Genomic DNA, 21,688 nt, shown 5'->3' with positions numbered 1-21,688 from the left:
AGACGAGGAAAAATGGAAAGAAACATCGAAAATTTCACAATGCAAATTCAAGGTTTTATGATTGCTTGCTTTTAGTTTAGGTTTTTGTTTCTGCTTTGAAAATCATTACAGCGTGCATCGTTGAATGATTGGAGAGCTGTCGTCATCACCGGTGCCAGGTAGTGCTTTTAAAATGTTCGTGCTGCGAGTACGCGGGTTGAAGGCCAAGTCACATATAAGACCCAGGCTTGACTTAAAAACACTAACACTTGAACTCACGGCTGAAGTAGAACAAAATGGCTGCAAATTCTACAGCGCTATACACATAACATAGACTGCTGTGCACGTAAGCGGTTTTAGCCAAATGCAAGCCTAGCTTCTTGGTTTCCAACGTAGCAGAGTACAGGACATCCGCAGAAATTTGGTCCATGAAAGGCGTCTTCAGCGAAGCACGTGGCCCCATCTACCTGGTGGCAAGGCCTCTGCATTAACCAGCTGCTAACTCGTCTGGTTTGCCGACTGCTGCAAATACCGCCATCATCCGCCAGCTGCGAACGAAACTGGTCACGTTTCGGAAACGTCCATACAAGGATTCGCAGCAGGCTGTCAGGGGAACGCGTTCGAAAGCTTGTGTATGTGCAGTCGAAAATAGCTGTGGACACAGCTTCAATCCATGCTGCTGCGCGTAGTGCCGCATCCAGCGACAGTGACTCTGTGTCCGATATGGAGTGACTTATACATCAGTTTTCATGCTCCCTTTCTTGGTGCAATAGAACAAAAAGTTCGTTCCACAAATATGATACTTATATCTCCATATTCGCCTCAAGTGCAAATCATTATCTTCTCGGTGCAATAGAACAAGAAGTTCGTTTCACAATATGACATCTATAACTGCATATTCGACTGAACTTCAGAGCATTATTATTGATCGTTGTGCTGTTGCAAATAAATCTGTTTATGTCATGTTTTGCAAAATTTCCAATTTTTCATGAAAAAAACCCTGAAAAGAACGGTTTTTTTCATGCCCTTCAAAATTTCTTGAAATTTTACATCTCTAGTTCGGAGCAGGCGAGGAAGACATCCAAGACGAAGGGTGTGCAAGCAAGGAAGATGCAAGGGTGTGCAAGCAAGGAACCCAGCCGGCTCGTCCAAAAAGCGCGCCCCCTTCGCCGAGGTCCCCGGGCGTGCGTGGCTCGACGTGTAGTCGTGTACAGGTGCGCCCCCGCCGCGATGGGACGCGTGATTCACCGCCCCCAGCCGTCGCCGGGTGAGCCACGACCCGATTGCGCAACCTAACCAGCACGCGCTCGACGAAGGGGAACGCACGCTCGCTGCGGTGTGGGCCGACGGGGGGAAGAGCCTTTCGGAAGCATCGACCATGTACGGCCGATGCTCGAGATAGAGGGAATTCATGTATGGTCGATGCTTGAGCTAGGGGGAATTCATGCATGGTGGATGCTTGAGCTAGGGGGAACCCATGCATGGTCGATGCTTGAGCTATAGGGAATCCGTATACAGTCGATGCTAGAGCTATAGGGAATCCATATATGGTCGGTGCTTGAGTCATAAGGAATTCATATATGACCGACGCTTGAGGTAGGGAGAATTCATTTATGGTCGATGTTTGAGCTATAGGGAATCCATGCATGGTCGATGCTTGAGCTAGGGGTAATTCATATATGGTCGATGCTTGAGCTAGGGGGAATTCATATATGGTCGATGCTTGAGCTATAGAGAATTCATATATAGTCGATGCTTGAGCTATAGAGAATTTATATATAGTCGATGCTTGAGCTAGGGGGAATTCATATATGGTCGATGCTTGAGCTATAAAGAATTCATATATAATCGATGCTTGAGCTATAGAGAATTCATATATAGTCGATGCTTGAGCTAGGGAAATTCATATATAGTCGATGCTTGAGCTAGGGGAATTCATATATAGTCGATGCTTGAGCTATAGGGAGCCCATATATAGTCGATGCTTGAGCTAGGGGAATTCATATATAGTCGATGCTTGAGCTAGGGGAATTCATATATAGTCGATGCTTGAGCTATAGGGAACCCATATATAGTCGATGCTTGAGCTAGGGGAATTCATTTATAGTCGATGTTCGAGCTAGGAGGAATTCATTTACGATCGGTGCTTGAGCTAGTGGAATTCATATATGGTCGATGCTTCAGCTAGGCGGAATCCATATATGGTCGATGCTTGAGCTACAGGTAATTCATATATGGTTGATGCTTCAGCTAGGGAATTCAGCTCTACTGACGACGCACGAACAAACTTGGAGCGCGTGATGAACTTTTTCAATGCATCAAGGCCTAACAGTAATTTGTAATTAAAATCAAAATTAAATGTAATGACAATTAAGATACAAAGTAACGAATTCCAGGCCTTCTGACCTTTGTAGTATGCTTCTTCCAAGGATTATTTAATTGATAATTGTTGCTAAAAACCCACTTTTGCAATCCTCTTATATGGCAGACAAATTGCCTAAATTCTGTTCTCTTTTAATCACTTGTACTTTTTGTCTTCGTTTTTCTTTCGATCTGGTTTATTGATATTCATCTCTCGATCGCCACCTTGATCCTATTCCTTCTGTTTTATCTGTATCTGGCTTTGGCGAGCGCGCCTCACTGTGAAGTTGTTTGAGATTTGTGTAAAAAACATTACTATTATTACTATTGTCTAGTAATTATAGTGAGAACAGTGAAAAACAAAACAAATATAAAAATAACGCACTCGGCGACTTGTGGATCCGGCCAGCGAGAAAGCCTGACAGCAATCACATAATCTTCGCTTCTTGAGACGTCCGCAGCTACTCACGCGCATGAGATTCTCTGGATGAACACTCTGTGTAAATATACAAGATTGACAAGGATCAGAAAGTTGGTTGTCTGGTTTACGGTCTTTGACGTTTCAAAGCAACTCAAGCTATGAGAGACGCCGTAGTGAAGGGCTCCGGAAATTTCGACCCCCTGGGGGTTCTTTAACGTGCACTGACATCGCACAGTACACGGGCCTCTAGAATTTCGCCTACATCGAAATTCGACCGCCGCGGTCGGGATCGAATCCGCGTCTTTCGGGTCAGCAGACGAGCACCATAACTCGCCACCGGGGTGACACAGCCACCGGGGCGGCACAGGAACAGAAAGTAGCGTTTGGAGTTGGACATTTTGTAGAAAATCCCCTTAGTGCACCTCACGACTGAAGAGAGCACATCCTGCCATAAACCGACAAATTTTCGAGAAAGACCAACAGAAGAACGCCAGAGCTACGAGACCGAAGGAGTGGTACGTATCTTGATTACAACTCGCTTGAAACACGGGAGCGCGTACTATCAACGCATTCTAACCAGGCTCTGAGGAACCAGCGCACACATATGCGAAGTGCGTGTCAGACACGCACTGAACAGCCTATTCCAAAAGTACAGAGCGTAGTAAGTGATTTTCTTTTAGGGCGTGGCTGTTATGCAAAGCCATCGTTTCATATATTTTGAAGGTGAGATAAGCTCGTTCTCGTGCCAATACCTTAAACAGAAAGGAACAAAAAGGGAATAAACTGCCCTCACCCCTTTTACTTCCATATAGGCTTATTTGTGTTTTATAGAGCAGGACTTCCATATATTGATGCTGCACGAGCCCCAATACGCGGCTCAGAAGCAGACGCCTTGGACTCCCGTATACAGATGCACAGATATATGCACAGCTCACAGCTGTGCATCTGAGCGACTGTGCAAGGCATCGCCGCTGACCTCATCATACTCTCCAAGCGTGCAACCTTCCTCCTTAAAAAGCCAGGCTCGTGCCGATTTCCACATATCCACGCAGCGAGCACGCGCTATGAGCGAATACGGCGCATCGAATGTCACGTGACGAGACGACTGACAAGTGGGGAGGACGACGAGAAGATATAATAAAAAGGGCGTGGCCCGGTTTTCAACACCCCCGGGACTCTTTAAGGAACTACGTGAAGGCACGAAAAGAATCGTATGAGCTTGCCAAAGGCGAAAAAAAAAAAAGATGGAAAAGAAGCAAGCAAAACTTTTTAGAAGGCGGGAACTGGCATTACCGGTTTGTGACGAAAGTCTGCAGGCGCATGTCGGATTCCATGCATGTATACGCTCCTCCTCTGAGCGCATATATAGGATACAAGCACATGGGCTTGCCGCAGCTTTCTCGAAGCGGCCGAGCGTATACGGCCTTTCCGGGAAGACAGCCGTGAATCATGCGACTCTCCGCAGAAACGTACGCACACATACACACATATGCGGAGGCTAGAGGCGAAGAACGGTGGAGCGCCCGCGTAGACCTTGGCGCAGAGTATATTATACTAGGCGTGTCGTAAGCCTGACGGGGAGGAAAAGAAACCCGAGGCGCGAAGGAGGCGTGATTTTTCCCGTCTCACTTTGCACGCCGCTTCGCATTCGGTTCCGTGCCTCCTTGCACAGGTGTGGACGGCGGCTCAGTCGACGGATTCCTTCGGCGCGGTACAAATACCGAGGAATGCGCGAAATACTTGACTCTTCGTAGGAACACGGAAACAACGCTACGGATAAAACCACGGAGAACGCTTCTCCGTGTCATCAATTTAATTTGTAATAGTTTGCTATGCGTAGCGCTATTCTGTCGCCTTACGATAACGAACCAACTCATGCAACAAGTTATTTTAACGTTCAAGATACCGATTGCGAACCTCATATATTCGTCCCTATTTGCGACCCACGTGCCATATGTAACCAGGCCTCATGTGCGGGCATGAGTCACAGATGTTGCATGGCTATATATGTACCGCATTTCCGCATACAGCGCCAGCCCCAATACGCAACATTTCCAGATATATCATGAGGCCACATATGGCATATGGCCGCGTACCGAACATGTGAAGATATAGCATGTGTACACATATTTATTCAAAGACGCGGGTTCGATCCCGGCCGCGGCGGCTGGAATTTCTTTGGAGGAGAAATTCTAGAGGCCCGTGTACTGTGCGATGTCAGTGCACGTTAAAGAACCCCAGGTGGTCGAAATTTCCGGAGCCCTCCACTACGGCGTCTCTCATAGCCTCAGTCGCTTTGGGACGTTAAACCCCATAAACTAAACTAAACCATATTTATTCACTTAATATTTTATTTTCCCCTCAGAGCCTTGCAGGCATTGCACAAGGGAGTGGGCAGAAAATATAGAGCGAACAATGGAGAAAAAGGAAACGGGTACATTAATATGGCACATGGCCGCACAAGAAACATGTCCAGATATAGCATGTGGTCACATATACCTTATAAAAATGGTGTATAGAAAGTCTATAGACTTCTCACAGACTCTATTGCCTTCTTAGAGAGATTTATTTTTGTCTATTCATAGTCTATAGACTGTTTATAGACAAAAGCCTACTAAAAGTGTAAGGCCATAAATCTATAGATTGTCTATAGACTGTCTTTAGGATTTGTATTGCCTATAGACTGTTCTCTAGAATTTGTCTATAGAGAGCCTATAGACTTTATGGACAGAAGTGTACAGACTGTCTAAAAAAATTTGTAAGGGATGGCACATGGTCCCATATGGCCCATGGCCACATATGGCAGATGGACACATACGGGACACGTTCATATGGATATGGACCACGTCAGCACATGACACACATAATCTTATACAGTCTAGCCCGGTTATAACGAAGTCGGCGGGAATCGGAAATCACTTCGCTATATCCGCTATTTCGTTATATGTGGACTACGAAAAAAAAATGCAAACATCGGCATACCGATTTATTGCCGCTGAAAGAAGTCGTCCAGCGTCCCCTGAACACGTTTCGCGAGTGCGGACTTCAGGATTGCGGCTTCCATACCATCCAACTGCGAACCAAAGATCTGGTCGAACTCCGCGATAACGCGATAACGATAAAAATGAGCCACGCTTCCAACATGCACAATGCTGCGGCGCTTTCTCCCTGCCTTGCGCACCGCAGCACCGACATAAAACAAAGCGCGCGCTGCCACACCTCCTGCAGACTGCAGTCCAGCCGTGGCGCCGACTGCCTGGGAGAAATAGAGAACCGAGATTGGCCAGGACGGCCGCTCTCTGCGACGTCATCGAAAAAAAAAATCGTCTCTGTTCTTTTTTACATTTTTCCCCTGCGCGGCGTGCTCTACCGCTCTACGCCGTGACGCCGTTCAAGGACGGCGCAACACGAGACCGGCGTGCCATGCGATGCAGTGAAGCAACCTTTCGCTCCGCAGGAGAGCAGACGACGCCACGAAAGGACGCCGTCAGCCGAATTTTGCTCTTATTTTCGCGGAAAAAATCGCCTCAAGGACGCAAAAATGTGTTGATTGGCGGATTATTTTTCGGTTGGTATTAAATCTCTTCGTTATATCCGCTGACGCGCTCTTATTCACTTCGTTAAAACCGGACCCAAAATGTATTGAAAATGCAAAAATGGGAATGGGAAATTGAAATCCCTTCGTTATAACCGCTATTTCGCTATAAGTGGCTTCGTTATAAACGGGCTAGACTGTATTGCACACGGCCAACCTGGGCATCATTTATTAGCCAGCGCCGGTGAACAAAGAACTTTTTCATTTACGACGAATACGACGATGGCGACATCGTGAATCCCCGGAAAGTCCCATTTACAGACCCGATGGCTGCCACGTCTACTCCTTTCCTCTCTGCGATGCTTCGATCGCACAGTTCCCTTCTAAAACGGGGGCGGTATCTCAACCGCTCCTTTCGCCGAAGTGGGCAGCGCACGTCTGTGCCAGCTGGACGATACGAGACACCAGATTCTTGAGGAGTTTGAGAAAGGAGGCACACAACGATAAGGGGCGTACGTGAAGCGGTGTCCATTGAAACGTGTTTACGGACACTAAACTCCTTAAAATCTAAAAAGAACGCTCGGGATTGAGAAGAAGGAGAGAGGGGGAGGGGGAAGCTCGCGGTATGCGCGCTACAAGTGCCCATTCGACGCCGCGAATAACATCCGGATAAGTGTGCGATGGAACGTGAGGCAAGAGATGGCACGATACGGATGCCCTCAGCACTCGGCTCACGTATGACATCGCTTATGCGAACGGAGCCCAAGGGAGAAGGCACACTCGGCCCTATTGGCAGCCAATTGAGTTTCTTCGGCCGGGAGCGACGCCAAGGAAAAGCGAATGTTGCCGCGCGGGCATAGATCGCCTCGTCGCAGAAATTGCGCGAATTGAAGGCGTATACACTACGCCACTGGTTTGCCGGTCGAAGAGATATGCAGGTTGTCCCAGAAAAAAACGCCGCCGAAAAAAAAAAAGAAAGAAACATCCTCGAAAGATACGTCCCCGGAAAATAATGTCCCTGTTTGAAATACGGTTTATGGGGCTAAAAAAAAAAAAACAGAAAAACGAAAGTTGCTTTTGAGGAACTGAAATGACGCAGTAACTACCTCACATATATCGGTGGACAACTGAACCACGCAGTAAGGGAAGGGAGGAAGGTGGGAGTGAAAGAAGAAAGAGCGAAAGAGGTGCCGCAGTGGAGGGCTCCGGGATAATTTCGACCACCTGGGGATCCTTAACGTGCACTGACATCGCACAGCACACGGGCGCCTTTTGCATTTCGCCTCCATCGAAACGCGGCCGCCGCGGTCGGGTTCGAACCCGGGTACTCCGGCTGGGTAGACAAGCGCCTCAACCACTGAGCCACCGCGGCGAGTAGGGGAGTTTAACGTCCCAAAGCGACTCAGACGATAAGGGAAGCAGTAGTGGGGGGCTTCGGTAATTTCGGTGACCTGAAGTTCTTTAACAGCATTTGGCCTCCACCGAAATGCGACCACCGCGGCCGGGATCGAACCTGCGTCTTTAAGGCCAGTGTTGTGCATCCCCCCCCCCCCCCCCCCGTTTTTTCTTCTTTTCTCTGGGGAAGGGAGAGTGCGTCTTTCAAGAACGGCATCGTTTACTCGTGACTGTCTCTCTCGTCGCCCGTGTAACCTCCTTTAAGTTTGTGTGTGTGTGTGTGTGTGTTTCCTACGCACGTGTGCGCGAGGGGGGTCCAAAGGGGACCGGAACAGTGCGGGGACGCTCCCTGTTTTGAGCGCTGGTGGCTGGCCCGGGATCGGGTTTCGTCGACGGCGCCTGGGAGGCGAGTTTGGGCGCGAAACGGCCTGGTCGAGGAAAAACGGCCGCGCCCCTTCGGCCTCATCGACGGCAAAGAAGAAAGACGTTTGTGCCATGTGTTCCGTCTGACCACTCTTCGTGTATCTGTACCGTAGAGGTAACAGAGTTTTCCTTGCTTGAAAGCACGGTACAACTTAAGGCCCAAGGCCAAAGAAGAGAGTAGAGGAGAGCAGGAAACGGACAACACAGCGCTGAACTAACAACTGACGTTTATTTGGCACACTGCGCGTATAAATACATTTAGGCACCAAAGAAAACACCGCAAAGAGCGCTTTCATGCGCCCGGGTCCCTGCAAAACAACACAAGCTAAGATGTGCAATTCAGGAAGCGAAGTTCTTTTTGTGATAAAGATACTGACGGAGCACTTAATCGGGAATCACTGCACTTCCTGATATTCGAGGCCTCCTTGCTTGTTTGTTAAAGGTTGCATCTGTGTGTCTCCCCTGTCTCTTCAATATTCCCAGCCACCAGATTCGAGCCTCACACATTTTACAACAGCCAGCAACCAAGCATCATAACTGATCCATCGCGGCGGCGCAGCTTGTTACGTGTTATTCAATACAGATATTTCGTAAAAACGTTATAATTGCTCCAAAGTACAGTCAGCTTTCGAGGTTTCAATACCTGGCCAGGCAGACATACGTTCTCGAGGCACATTTTTACATTCCTGCTAGTTACCTAACGTGTACTAATTAGCTTGCTAATTCTTGCATTAGGACAAATCGGCATTGAATAAAGGAAATTCACTGCACGAAAGGTAACAAATTATCATTATAATGAAATAAACTAAAGTGCGCTTTAGAGTACCACCCTTGAAATGGTTAATTTCCTAGAAAAAAAGTAGTTGAATTTAACCCGAAACGCTCCGATATGGCGCGCCTTGCAGTTACAGCGTTGCACTGACATGCAACATTCGTTAATTATTCTTTTTTTCTGGTAAAGAGAAGAGAGACGACTGCACAGCTGTTAGTTGTTGGTTCACTCAATAAACGCCTCGCTCTAACTGCGGTGATTACTTTAATACTTCGCTTTATTTTAACGCGAGATCAGGCAGCAACCGAGGCAGCCACCAAGCAAAAATAGCGGCAGATTGACGTCTGAAGTGACGTCACAGGCAGCATTACAGAACACGCGTTGGCACCGTGAATCGATACGCAATTAAGGATAGTGCCCGTCCGAACGAGACAAAAATAAAAAAAAAGTCAAAGGTCGCGCGCAGCAACGCTCTTAAATAGCAGGCAATGCTACCGACAGCACCGGCGCCTCGCGCTATACTGCTTTTGACGCGATCAAAATGGCGTAGCTCCTCACAACTAAACCACGATTTCGACGGCTGAGTGATCCAAAGTTAGCAGCATCTGTGTAGTTATCTTAAGTACAGATCTTAACGGCAGAACCTTAAATGCCCACTCGTGGAAAACAAAATTCCGAGGTGCGGAAAATGCGTGCCTGTGAGAGCTGTGCATGCACATGTATACTATAGTCGGATACAACAAGAAAAAAAATGGCTGAGGCTTAGCTAAGGTTAAGCCTAGTCAGATGCGAAGCATATTGATGGCTAGGCTTGGTTGACTTAGGCTAGGCTTTCCTTGGTTGACGTTCATCCCGCTCTTCATCGGTCTCTGTGGCACGCTGAAGCTTTCGCTTCTCGTTCAAATCAGCCCTGCTTCTAGGCGGCATCCCAACACCTGGCCGCCTCGTAAGTGCCTGGAGAGCGAGGCAAGCTCAGCTTTATACCGCTGCTGTAGCGTCACGTGGTCAGCTGCAGCGCCTCTGATGTGGAGCCTCCACCGCCGCCCGCGGCCGACCGCGCGTGCCGGCAGCCCATCTCTCCTCTGCTGTGACGTCATGTTGTCACGTGGTCACGCTAAAGGTCAATGGTAGCTCCACCGCCACGCTCGACGGGCTGTAGTGTAGCTCTAGTAATATGTTTCGCATAAAAGCGACTTGTGACGGTCAAAGGACCCCCCCCCCCCCCCCCTTCCAGCCAGTAGCGCCGGTCGATTCTCATGACCCTGCTAACGTGACAATGAAGGGAGTTGTAGATGAAAGGGGATAATCCCCTCTCTGAACTGCCACGCTAGCAGGTGCCGATTTCATGAGAATCGGTTGACGCCATTGGCTGGAAGGGGGGGGGGGTCCTTTGACCGCCGCTTTTTTCTTGAATTGACTATAGAGTGCTTCATTTTGTTATGTAGCTTCTTTTTTAACGAAATTGCTTATAACAGGCACAGAGCGCCGCGAATTAAGTAAGCATTTTAGGTGAATCCAGCGCTGGCAGACAATGAAATATCACCCCATATAATTACAACATATTTACAAATACGAAGCTGGTATAGGCGGATACCTTAGTCAAGCATATTTAATAATTAATTTATTAGTCACAAAATGTAATTCTTAATTCCTCCTTTCAGGCCGTCTGTATAAGTGAAATGCAGCGCCCTGTACATGTGGCTGCACTCAATTACGTGCAGTAACCTGCGATATCAGTTCTGTAGTCAGAGGTCTCTGCAGGGCTCAAATCTGCAGCGCATGCTCCCCAAGCTTCTGCATGCTGCACAGAATTGGCGAGACAAGAGTGCACATGAAAGTTTAAGGGCCGCAGGTAAAACAAAACAAAAAAAATAAAAGGCCTAGCGCGAGGGACGGTGCCCCTGTAAAGTGGCTCCCTCTCTACGACAATCGCGAACTACCCCGCAAGGGTGCGAAGCAAAGAAATGGAAGAGGAACGCGAAAATCGAGTGAGTCGCTTCCTGCGAGGACCACTGTCATCTTCTGCCCGTCTTTCTTTCTTTCTTTCTTTCTTTCTTTCTTTCTTTCTTTCTTTCTTTCTTTCTTTCTTTCTTTCTTTCTTTTTCTTTCTTTCTTTCTTTTTCTTTCTTTCTTCTGCGACACCATCCTCGTGTCGTGCATCCAGATGAGTTTTGTCCGTGCTCGGAGCGACAGAGAGGGGAGGATGTGGACTGCGAACTTCCAGATCCAATTCCGCGGCGCGAGGGCCCAATTTTGGCGGGTCCTGCGCTTCCGGGCACGTATATGAGCAAGCCGGCCGGCTCGAGAGGAAGGTATTATTAAATCCTCCCGGCAGTTTCCCGAATTGTAGACGCCCAGGGATGAAAAAGCCACCTATCCCAAGGGGCTGCGTTATGCATCGCGTGTGGTTATGCCCGGTGTTATGTTGACCGCGCCACAAGTGCCGAGTTACGCAGATTATCGACACAGCGGTAAACGCCCTTCAGGTGGCGCATGTATGAGGTCCAATTCCCACTTACCTGGCGGAACCCTTTTTTTTTTTTTCGCACTATAGGCAGATCTGGACCTTGTCTTTCGCCTTATGCTTGATATAGTGTTCTTTCTTTCTGGTTCTGAATCATAATGTTTTTTTTTGTTCTGCGCCTATGGGAAAACCTTAAAAAAAATGCGTATACAAGTGTGCTTGATCCGAAGTAAAATTGGCCGAAAAAAAAGTGTTGTCTCCAAATCCAGCGCTTATATACAACTGAGAATCTAGGGAGAAGACAGAAAAAGAAAGAAGACAGACGTCACGGCAAGGGCGGGGACTTTGAGAGCGAGAATCACCTTTCCATTGCCGTGTTGCCGTCGTAGCCGTCGGCGCAACCTAACGGCGCCAACGCCGCAGAATCCGACGCTCAATTACGCCGCTGCCGTCAGAGACGGTCTTAGCGTCCGATCGAACGGCGGCACCGGCAACACGTACCTGCCTCCCCCCCCATCATGCATCACTGTCCTTCACGAGGAGGTCTGTCCGTTGCGTCACAGTGACGCACACAATGTAGCCAGCTGTCAGGGGAGGGTCTCAGACACGCATGAAAGGAAAAAGTGACTTGGACAGATCAGCAGAGAGGGATGGAAAGGCGGAGACTGAAATCTATATATACTCTAGCTCAGCAGTTGCCTGCAGCACTGGCAAAGGCGCAAAGCGTACTCTCGCTTCACCAGCTGCGCCATTAGATAGAGTATAAGCATAGGTGCATGCTGCGATAATGGCAAGGATTAGGACAAGCGGTTGCGGGGAAAGCTGGGAGGTTGAGAATAGCTCAAGAATAAACGGACGTGTCGATTACGCCAGTTTACGGTCTCTTCAAACTGATAAATTGGTACAGTCGACTGAATGCATGGAAACGATAGAAAGTGGCGCCGTCCACAGGATGCGCACCCGCTCCACTAGCTGCGCCATTGCATACTGGAGAAAAAGTTATGCTATGATAATGGCGAGGATTAGGACAAGCGACTGTTGAAGGAAGAAGCTGAAGTTGGGAACAGCTGATGAAAAAAAAAAGCAGATGATGACAGTGCCAGTTTAGAGTCCCTGGAAACTTAGAAATTGGCGCAGGCGACAGGATGCATGGAAAACGTAAAAAGTGGCGCAGTCCACAGGATGCACTAACATAAGGCATCCACTCTAACCCAGCATATATATAAGCATCCACAGCGACAACGCGAAAAGGAGGGCGAGTGAATACGGGGGTACGAAGTAAATGCAGAATAAATAAGAGATGGTGCCACGCATAGTCTATCCACTAAGACAAGGCAAGGTAGTATTAGCAGGCTTTTTCCGTGCCCAAGCAACATCGAGGGCTATGAGAAGGCGCTTATGGGTGGACTGCGCTGAATGCAGTATATATCGTGGTTTTTATGGTTTACGGGGTTTTAACGTCCCAAAGCGACTCAGGTTATGATGGAGGTGGTAGAGGGGGCGCCGGATAATTTCAACTACCTAGCATTCTTTAACGAGCACTGACATCGGACAGTACATCGGCCTCTAGCATTTCGTCTCCATCGAAATGTGACCGCTCAGACCGAGATCGAACGCGCGTCTTTCGGGTCAGCAGCCGAGCACCATAACCACTGAGCCACCGTGGCAGTGTATATCATGGTTACCATGAAGTAAGCATATGTTAAAATGCGCTCTCGACCACGTACAGTCTTTGTCAAAAGTAACCAGGCTTCATGGTTTGCTTCTAGCTCGTACAGTGGAGCCCCTACAGCTTCCCTGAAGCTGAAATGATCGTTAAAGGCAAGGACTGGAGGCCTTCTTACCTTCCAACACCTTTTGATCTTTAGGAAAGCCACAAGGGCTCCACTACACAAGCTAGAAGCAAACCATGCAGCCTGGTTACTTTTGACAAAGACTGTACCTTTGCGTTATCTTTCCGATTATGCATAGCCAGTTATTGCAGCCCGTTTCGATAGTTACTCTACAGAAACTAAGTTCCCAGTCTCAGCTATTCCTAATCAGTAACTTCTAGTTATCACAGCGCGCTTTTTTTTTCGTTTCTCGCGAAGGTTCCTTTTTTTTTTTCTCTGTTGAATCAGCGTGCCTGCTGCGGCTTGCGCGAGCGGACTGAAAAAAAAAAAAAAGCCAGGCGCGCGACTCTTATTGGCTGACATGGCTTGTAGCTTTCACACCGCAGCGGAGAACTACTGAAGGTGAGCGTACGCGGGAGAGAGAGTACGAGAGAGGGAACAGCGCATGTGTGTAGTACATCGGACGAGCAGCGACGGGAGAGACATTGGAATTTCTGATCGATGAAACAGCTGGTTGGCAGTTCACTGTCAGGCTCGAGGCCGTTTGAAGCCCGGCTGCGAGCGAGCACGCGGCGGACGTTGAACAAATGCGAACGACTTCGCAGCTTGAGCTCTCCGTCAGCGCCGCGCCCTCCGAGAACACACGTATACTCCCGCTGGAGATATGCGCAGCTGAAGTGAAAATTGAGCGAATCGAAAAAAGAAAAAGAGGAGAATCTATGTTTGCTTCGAAATCTGGCGGGGGCTTCGAGCGCCGATTCGGCGAAGACGCCGGATAGGTTTTGTTTCGTTGCTCGAAAAGGAGCGACGTTGAAAATGTCAAGGAATCTCGTCGCGTCTCCGAAGGGAGCAGCCATCCATCCAGCTTTCTCCGGTGACTCATCCGAAAAACGCGCTCGCGTGGCCTCAGAGGAGGACGGTCGATCACGGCCCTGCATGTGAGAAGCGAATTGGAGCCCCGCCCACTTTATTTTTATTGTTTTTGCTCTCCTTACTTGCGAGTATTTGTGAGCCAATGGACTTTGTCCTCCTCTCTGCTTCCTTTATTGGTCTCTCAGGGCAACTTACCACACTGTATATGGTTTATGAGGGTTTAACTTCCAAAAGCGACTCAGGCTATGACAGAAACTGTAGTGAAGGGCTCCGGAAATTTCGACCATCTGGGGTTCTTTAACGTGCACTGACATCGCACAGTACACGGGCCTCTAGAATTTCGCCTCCATCGAAATTCGACACTTACCACATTGTATCCGGAGTGGTAAATAAACAGGAAAAAAAAGCGCGAATTTCATGACACAGAATTTACACATCCTTGCAATCGCATTTGGTCCCATATCGCCATACAGCGGTAATGAACGCAAAACTACAAAGTAATCTTTTGTTTCAGAAAAAAATGCCCGCAGACCCCCCCGCCAAAAAAAAAAAAAATAGAAGCCGAGCAATCGAATTGAAGTGCAAGCAAACAAAAATCGGTTGAGTAGTGCCCAACGTTTCTTTTAAACTGCGTGTCGTTCTCAGTACGTAACAGTGCATACACGAACCGCCGTACACACTACAGGATCAACAGATAGACACGGGTAGTACTACATGGTCGCGTCGCGTATGTTAAAGGGCTAATTATTATTCTTGAGCCGAGGCTGCACAGGCGCGCTACACTTTAAACAGAAAGGAGTAAAAAGGGAGTAATGGCCTCTAGGGCACTCCTTTTATAAAAAGGAGTGACCTAAGGACAACTTACTCCCATATAGGAGGCGTACCAGTGTTCAAAGGGTACAGCGATGGGCATCGAGCAGCAATGGTATCGGTGCGTGCGGTTCTCGCCCAAATATCTCCGTAAATGAACGTTTTTCCGAGTTTAGCATTAATCCGGATAGAACCTGTGACCTTGTGCTCTGCATAGTCGTTGCCACTGAGCCAACGCGCTGGGTGACATCACCTCTACACTCCCCATGTTCGCCTCCTGCCAATATGGGTATATACATTTCGCTTATCTCTTGCACAAAACAGCCTGTATCCGGTGACATCATTAAGTTTTTGCTTGCTTATATTTTCCATATCTCCTGTGTCTCCTATGCGACCGCTCGAATCACGTAGACTTCCCATGTTCACTACTTGGTTCTATATCTGTGTTCCCATTTACCTCAAGACCAAAATGGCTGCATTATATGCGGTGATGTCATACATGTTTGGTTTCACGCTTTCCGCATCTCCCATATCTCCCCTATACGACCAAAAGTACCTGCGTCCAGTGACGTCATGAATGACATGATAACCATTTTTACAGAGGTACGCGCAACGAATGAAACAACGACATCTTGGACGCCCCAAAAGCGTACGCTTTGTTCGTAATGCTCGATGGTATTGATTTTTTTGCGTATTTGTTTCTGGGGGCGCTAAAGAAATAAGTACAGCTGTCATATGGTGCGCAACGGACCGGTGAACTCGGCGTGTCAACTAATTAAGTTATCTGATAATCGCTTACCCATGCTTATCAACAATGCGGCTAAAAATAAACGAACTCCACTGATCCTTAACCGCTGGTCCTTAGGATAACGGAGTGGATTCCAAGAGAAAGCAAACGTAGCAGGGGGCGGCAGAAAGTTAGGTGGGAGGATGAGATTAAGAAGTTTGCGGGGATAGGGTGGCCGCAGCTGGCACATGACATGGTTAACAGGAGAGATATGGGAGAGGCCTCTGGCCTGCAGTGGGCGTAGTCAGGCTGATGATGATGATGATGATGCCGATACTGCAACTGACGGCGATGTTTAAAGCGTAAAACGTGCGAAGACGCTGGACATTAGGTGGCAACGGGCGCAAGAGGCACGGTTCTTTACACGGGAAATGGGGTCCTTTTACGTCACAGTTTTCGGGCTCAACAAAACAACAAGAAAAAAAAAAGAAATGTGCAGAAAAAATGACCAGAAGGCAAGAGCAAAGGTAGCATGCCACCAGGTTTTTTTATTGGTTTCGCTATCTTATCTGTCGACGGCGGCATCGCTGCCATTAGACTCTGATAGCGAGAAAAGGGCACTTCCGAAACGTCGTCGTCACCCCGGCGAAGTGTCGCCATAAAACCGACGATTCCCGACCCGACTTGGAATGAATGTTACGAGCTTCCAGAATTGCGTCGTTCGCGGCTACTACATCACAGAAAACAAAAAGAAAGAAAACAGTAAAATAGCTGGGGGAAAAAGGATAATTTCTGATGATTCTAAAACCATTAAACTCACTAAACGTAGTCATTCGCATTAAATACATAGTAATGTTAATGTTAGGGCTGTGTCGTGAGGAACCTCGGCTTTTGCAGTGAGTGATATTAGGGCATGCCCACGGCGATTTATTTAATAACTATATGTAACATATTTACTACTATATTTAATAAATATAGGGAGAAATACGGTTTGTGCAATGCTGTGATGATTTATTTCATATTGTCTTGCCGGGTATAATAAAAACTGCTGGCGATCGTATAAGCTGGACATTTTCACGGTTAATGTGAACATGAAGAGCAATAAATGCAAGTCGACACCATATATGCGCCTTGCTTTCCATGACTGCTAACTGCAAGTATACAATACCTGTGTCCCAAACGTTTAAGTAGAGCGTTTTTTTGTTTTTTTTTACGCCGTGAAATCGTATGGTGTTCATTAGTAACTCTCCATTACCTGTTCCGTTAACGAATGCTTAGGTACGTAGCACCACTATACGCTATGGGCTCAGATTTATACATCCGACCACAGCTGAACTTTACTTTTCAACCTGCACAGAGATATCTGTACGCAGCTTCGTTACTACAGTTATTTCACAACATCCGTTAATTAGCTCGTCGCATCAACGCCGTTTCATTAAAACAAGCCGGTTTTCGCTGCACATATCATAAAATACAGTCAGAACACAGCAATGCTCTGAACTGCCCCCAGAACATGACTAACGGGTCCCGATATGCTCCGTGATAAGAACCGGTATGAATAACGCAATTAAGACTGAACGATAAGAAAGTGCTTTTTGACCCGTGATCGAAACGAGGCGCAGTAATTTGAAGACTAAAGTAAACAGCGTGACCCAAGTATGGATTCATCATCACCAGCTTAGCTAAGGTATTTCTTGACAGCGCAGTTTCAACAAAGCACTCCTGAAAGAGCAGCTTCCTGTAAAGACTCTGGGTGGCCGCTTGAGTCACTTAACTTATAAGCTGCTAGTCGACCGAGCGCTCAAAAAGCATAGATACATTTAAGGGCAGAGGCCAAGAAATTAAGGGCCGCTAGTCGACAGTAAGTAAGACGTGAGGATTATGTTAAGCATGTGAAGGCTTCAAGGCCACGTGCTTAGATGCGCGCTGATATTGTCGCGCAATAATATATAAAAAAAAAACAACCTCGCTATGTAATCATCACCAACGTCACTGCCTTATTAGCCATCAAAAAGCCTTCACCAACGTCACTGCCATGAAAATGACAACCAAAGCACGCCACCCGAGAAGAACACGCCATTCAGCGACCCGCCTCCGTCAATTTACGAGTCACGGTAAAGCGCGCGGCCAGCTCCAAATGGCGTGACCACTAGCGCTCATTTGGCGGGCGCGCGGCTACCGTGGTACGTCAGACGGGGATAAACTGCGCCCAATTACGCAGCACCTCTACGGCGGAGCACCACCCCTTCCACATCATTCAGCAGAAAAAAAAAAAGGAAATCCGCGCTGCCATCCCCCCGATCACGCCACGGCAGGTGCAAGCTCGGAGCGCCGCGCACTCATCGACCTGGTATCGCGCGCACGTCTGCTCAGAATGCGTTATTAGCGAGCGCAGTCAGTGTCAAAGAAAAACTGCCGATACGCGAAACACGCGCACGCAACAACACTGCACCGATTCAGACTGATTATAAGTGAATAACTAACTAATAACCGCTCTCGCCAGAAGCACATGCGGTTCTCCGCGGTAGTAGGATGTCGGAGACGGGTTTGGCTCGGTTGCGCAATGCAACGTCGTTATAGCTGAAATATATGTGTTCCGAAGACAGATAAACTAGCACATAACAAGGAGAGTAACCTTTCACGCGAAGTCAGGTGAAGTGAAACAGGTGAAACCGCGCGCAGAGGCGGTGTAATATACGCGCTACTACGGTTACTATAGCGGCTCGAGACAGAAACGGAACGGCCCTGCGCTGTGTAGATATATACAACGCGAGAGGCTGGAAACGCTCAGAACTAATAAACATTCGTTTCCGCGAGTACAACAAACGAAACGCTCGCGCTAGAGCTCACTACAGCGTATGTAGGCCATACGAGGTGTCGGGATACAACGTGCAAAACGGCTTTAAAACGATTTCGCAACTACACCGCTAGCTTCTTGCAGTCAAGCTAACAGGCGCTGCTGCGAGGCTCAAAATGGGAGAAAGAGGGTCGTCGCTTCGCTGGAAACTGATACCTCACGCACACCACAGACTAAGGATTCGAAATGCCTGCATGGAACATAGAGCGAAACAAGAATCCGTCGGGAAACATACCATCACTGGCCGGCGCTCGAGTCAAGAGGATCGGCTCAAGGTATCCGTTGGCTCCGTATGCGTCCGCGGCGACGCACCAATCCAAACACGATGCGCACTAGCACGGTGGCAGACAGCGTTCGGCAGCCGCGGCGGTTGCTAAGCGGCAATCACGGCAGGTAAACCAAGTCATCCATCGGTGCGCGTAGCGGTCGTCGAAGATGCCCACAACCGCGCTCAACAGGGAATCCCGTCGAAGCCGACAGCAGTGCGCGCACTCCGTTTCGCGCAAGCAAAACAGCGCCAACAGCGCCAACAGCGGCTGCAGCAGCAGACGCTTTCTCGTCTCGTTCGCTTTCGTCCTTTCGTCGCCGTGAGGGCCTCCTCACGCGCTCTCTCCCTCTCGAAAACGGCTGGCCTCGCCTCTAAAAACCAACTCGCCGCCGCAGACGCGCCACGGACAAAATAAGCCACTGCCGCGCAACCACCACCACAGCACCGCCGCGCGGCACTACACCGGCTGTTTCGTCGTCGACGTCGTCGTCACACGGGCGGGGGAGAAAGCGGCGCTCGTCAGATGCGGCGCGCGCGCGCTTCGCTTGCCGAGTGCGCCGAGCGAGAAGCGCGATGGTGGCGCCGGCCTGCGACGACGCTCGTAACTAGGAGAAACCGAAACTGAAGATCGTGGGCACGCGTTTTTAGCGCTTGTAGCGCCGCAACGTGATGGTGCTGATAACTGCTAAATGCGAGAGAAATGGACGAAATTTGGCGGGAACAAGAAAATAATAATGCGCCAAACTCATGCGCTGAACGGATACCATGGACATTCCCACTGAGCACAGAATATCTTGTCGACGTCTTGAAACGTCCTAATGGTCATAGACAGCATACAATGACTGTCATAGGATGACGGTGGAGGCCTGTCATAGACATCATAGGATGACTGTGGAGGCCTCTATGAAGCAGTACATAAGAATTATCGGCCCCCGTTGGGACGACATATCTTGTGGGAACACTTGCTGAGCTAGAAGATAGCCAAAGATGTATGAAGATGTCTAAAAACTTCTTACAAGTAGCCGACCAGATATCTCCGCAAGACATTTTATAGACGTTTAGTAACCGTCTTAGAAGCCAGTTGAAGTGTCTATAAGTCGGTTTATCATGACGATTACAAAAAGTCTGACAAACTTTTGTGGGCGTCTAGAAGTTATCTTTGAGTCAGCTACGAAACGTCATCTAAAAACATCTTGTGGCTCAAATAGACGCAGCATTAGCTGAGCTAGAGGATATTTACAGAACGTCTGAGAGGTACCTGGAAATGTCTTGCAAGCCATTTGTTAGATGTCTTGCCAAGACATTTCCAAACGTTTACGAATTGTTTGAAGATTCACTTAGGGCGTCTTCAAGATGGGTTGGACATCTTGCAAAGATTACTTCTAATCGTCTGAAATATGACAGTGTTCAGTGGGATTAATGTCCCATGAGTGACCATGGTGAATGGTAATTAAGATTTTTTTTTTTTACAAAATAAGGGGGCTGTGCATGCACTGGAAGGATATCATGGGTGGGCGGCCATGAACCTACCAACAATGCCTCTGCTCATTAAACATGTTATTCTCCGGGCAGATATTCACACAAACTATATACCTCCAGACGACTTCAGCAAGCACTTCAGCAGTCGCTAGCATTTCTTCTGATGCGTTCCAAGACGCAGTTCATTTTATATGACTTTCAGACTTTTCATGTTGCCGGAGCTTCTCTACTAGCTTACGTCGTGACACCTATGGATCCGATGGATAAATCAGAATGTCCCTTACAATCGGCACTTCGTGGAGGGAAATGTCTGCTGAAAAAGCAAGACCCAGAATCTTTAATGGCGCTGTACTCTTGTAAACTTGTACAGTAAAGCATCGTTAATTCAACTCCCGTTTATTCAGAAATCCGGATTGTTCGGAATGCCGGAGGGGCCCCAGCCAATGCCCATGTAAGGCGGCGGACGCAGCAGCTGGGTTCCCAGCGGTGAATTCGGATGGGCTCTAGGTTGAGGGTGTCAGGGTAAGGCCGGCTCAGCAAGTGATCATCCTAACAAGAATGAATGAATGAATGAATGAATGAATGAATGAATGAATGAATGAATGAATGAATGAATGAATGAATGAATGAATGAATGTTTATACCAACTGACAAGGTACAAACGAGAAGGTCTGTCAAGAGGCTGACAAAAAGGCAGAGATGCCTGACAACATAGTGCGCGTTGGATACGTGCAGTTATAGGGAGTTGCGGTTGTGTGCATATTTATTCCTGCATTCATACCAAACAATTCTGGATAGAAGAGTTTCTGGGCGGGAAACGGTTTATGAGCGTAGTTTGCATTATATAATGTAAGATTTCTGTATAAAAGTCAATACGCGTATATCCACAAACCACTCGACGACAGTCTTCCATCTTTTTTTTTTGCTATTAACGTTTCTGCTATCGTCACAGACGCTCCATATTTCTTTTCTATGGGAGCCTTAACTGCTCGATACGATGGACGGAAACACGTTAACACAAAGATTTGGTTGCACACCAGAACAATGAACCATTACCTTCAATTCTTCCTTAACAGGATCTTACAATTTTTCAACTTTCAAAATTTGTCTCCGAGAATATTGGACATGACGTATGAAGTAGCTCAATTATATGTGAATATAAAGCTTATTTGGATTTGGACCGGTCTGTAAAACTTTTATTTCCAGCAGATTGAGGGGCTTTAGGCCCCTCGCCTAAACGACGGCCAGAAGGTCTTGGCTCCTGGCGGCGTCTTCGGCCTGTTGGACGACCTTCTGAGTCTCCAGATCGGAGCTCAGTAGGAGAGCCTCCCATTGGTGAAGAGACAAATAATAGGTTGGGGCAACCGAAAAGGAAATAAGAATAATAAGCCCCTGCCTGCACCACATACGTACAACAGGCTTAACCCAATTCGAAAATAAAAGAATAGGCTCGTAGGCAAATTGTAATTTCACCACCCGTGGTTGGAAAAGT

The 21,688-nt window shown here is 47.9% G+C and overlaps 2 protein-coding genes across 3 annotated transcripts in view; one reads left to right on the top strand and one right to left on the bottom strand.

Annotated features, from left to right (window-relative positions):
- LOC149366099 (rho family-interacting cell polarization regulator 2-like) overlaps window positions 1-19,260 on the bottom strand; it is a 146,030-nt gene extending 126,770 nt beyond the window's left edge. For both annotated transcript variants that reach the window (XM_089548516.1, XM_089548536.1), the window contains exon 1: window positions 18,685-19,260. The gene's annotated coding sequence lies outside the window, so the exon portion shown is untranslated. The remainder of the gene's footprint in view (window positions 1-18,684) is intronic.
- The window catches only part of LOC149366094 (UDP-glucose 4-epimerase-like), a 73,005-nt gene that overhangs the window by 3,211 nt on the left and 48,106 nt on the right, over window positions 1-21,688 (top strand). The window lies entirely within an intron of this gene.

This window comes from Amblyomma mixtum, chromosome 1, assembly GCF_055824585.1.
Source record: "Amblyomma mixtum isolate Tamu chromosome 1, ASM5582458v1, whole genome shotgun sequence".
Taxonomy (NCBI): Eukaryota; Metazoa; Arthropoda; class Arachnida; order Ixodida; family Ixodidae; genus Amblyomma; species Amblyomma mixtum.
The sequence above is the reverse complement of the archived record's forward strand: the minus strand, read 5'-3'. Positions and strand labels throughout refer to the sequence as shown.